This window comes from Grammomys surdaster, unplaced genomic scaffold (genome assembly GCF_004785775.1).
Source record: "Grammomys surdaster isolate TR1022 unplaced genomic scaffold, NIH_TR_1.0 125603, whole genome shotgun sequence".
Classification (NCBI taxonomy): Eukaryota; Metazoa; Chordata; class Mammalia; order Rodentia; family Muridae; genus Grammomys; species Grammomys surdaster.
In genome coordinates, this window is record NW_021620446.1 from 1,433,252 (window position 1) to 1,435,704 (window position 2,453).

Below are 2,453 nucleotides of genomic sequence, written 5' to 3' on the forward strand. Positions count from 1 at the left end.
GTCAGAATTTATGGGCTTGGGTCCTGAGCTGAAGAAAAAGAAGATGGCCAATGGAAAGTTCATCTCTTTCTGCTTTCTATTTGCAAACATTCCTGCTTTCATTCCTTCTACAGTACGACGGACAGTACCCTCAAACCATGACTCTCAACACTCTCTCCCTCTTTAAATTGCCTTTCTTAGGTATTTTGTGACATCAAGGAGGAAAATAACTAATATTAACATTGAAGTATACTTAGAGAAGTAGTGCAATGCTTGAGTGTGCCTGGAAAGTAGGTAGGCAGGTAGATGTGGACATGAAGCATGTGTGAATATCTGGAGGGGAGGGTGAGAATAAACAATGGTGGTTCTCCAATCCCTGGAGTCTGTGAACATCACAGACAGAGTATAAGGGTGGCCTGAGCTTGTTTTGAAAGAGAATTTGCAAACACAACCAGATTAAGAATTTAGAAATGGGGCTGGAGAGATGATTCAGCAGCCAGGAGCACCAACTGCTCTTCCAGAGATCCTGAGTTCAATTCTCAGCAACCACATGGTGGCTCACAGCCATCTGTAATGGAATCTGATGCTCTCTTCTGGTGTGTCTGAAGACAGCTACTGTGCACTCATATAAATAAAAATAAATAACTCTAACAACAAGTGAGCCTAAGGGGGGATGGTGTTTTATACCTAGGGTCCCAGGGCTTCAAAGATGGAGACAGAGGATTTCTTGAGTTCAAAACCAATCTGCAATTCTGTCTTATAAAAACAAGAAACCAAGGGCTGGAGAGAGATGGCTTAGTGGTTTAGTGCACTTGCTACTCTTGCAGAGTACCTGTTTTCAATTCCCTGCACTACAGGCTGCTTTTAACTATCTCCAGCTTCAGAGGATCCAGCACCCTCTTCTGACTTCTGCAGGTACTACATGCACGTGGTACACAGACATACATGCAAGCAAAATAGCCATTGAATAAAATTAAATTTAAATCAACCCCTAATAAACACAAAACAAAGACCAACAAGACCAAAAGAGAAATGAGCTTACCTAGAATGTCTGGGTCAACCTTAAATCCCGTTATATCCTTATAAAAAAGAGAGACAGAGGACCACAAAGGCAGAGGAAATATGACCAGGAAGGGAGGAAGATAGCTTAGAAGGCTGCAACCTCCAGACTGTGTGTGGTGGTCTGAATGAGAATGGCCTCTGTAGGTTCATATATTTGATACTTGATCCGCAGTTGGTCTGGGAAGGATTAGGAGGTGCGGCCTTGTTGAAGGAGGTGTGCCACTGGGGGTAGGCTTTGAGGTCTCAAAAGCCCTCAACATTCCCAGTTAGTGCTCTCTCTTCCTCATGGTTGTTGTCTTAGGATGTAAGCTCTCAACTATTGCCTGCAGCCATACTACCTGTCATGGACTCTAACCTGTTGTAAGTTCCCAATAAACCTTTTCTTCAGTCTGTTGCCTTGATCATGATGTCTTACCACAGCAATAAAATAGTAACTAAGACACTAAGAGTGTCAACATCCACCAGATGAAACACATGTTCTCCCTCAATCCAGAGATGGGGGCTCTCAGCTCTTGGCTGAGACCTTGGATTTAGATTCTGGCTTCCAACTTTCTGAGAAAATATGTTTCTTCTATTTAAACCCATTCAGTTTCTATAATTTCTTGTATCAGTCCAGAAACCGTAGTTCATGCAGTCAGAAATATACAAGTCTGGTGCTTAGAGTTAGCTGTGTTGGTAGAGCATGTGCTTAGCGTGTGTGAGGCCCTGAACTCGAGGAAGAGGAGAAGCTAGAAGAGGGTGAGAAATTATGATTATGGAACAGTAGCTTTATGATCTGGATGACATGCCTTCTATAAAACTGTTTCTGATTCTAACCCCCAGTGTCTATCAGACATCCCCCAGCGATGGAATGTGTCCTGTGTCACTGATCTGTGACTCACCCTTGGGACACATGAGCTGCTACAGATGAGAAGTAGCTGATGCAACTAAAGAAAGAAATTGTTTTATGATCTTAACTCATGGTGGCAGTAAGAGACCACAAGAGACAAAGGCCCTTAGCATGCCTTACTCCCCCCTAGTAAGCCTAAATGGATCCTTGGCAAGCAAAGCAGGTTTGGATACTCTGAGGAAAGCCTCAGGCCACACAGCTAAGTGCAGAAACTCTGGCTTCTGAGAGAAGCATCAGTACTCTTAGCATTGTCCAGTTCTTGGTCACATGACTACCTTTCAATTTTTTATTTTTGACTCAGTGACTAAAAACCAAACAAACAAAAACCACCCAGACAAATTGGGCAGGGAGTGGCTGGAGAGATGGCTCAGTGGTTAAGAGCACTGACTGCACTTCCAGAGGTCCTGAGTTCAAATCCCAGCAACCACATGGTGGCTCACAACCATCTGTAATGAGATCTGATGCCCTCTTCTGGTGTGTCTGAAGACAGCTACAGTGTATTCATATATAATAAATAAATAAA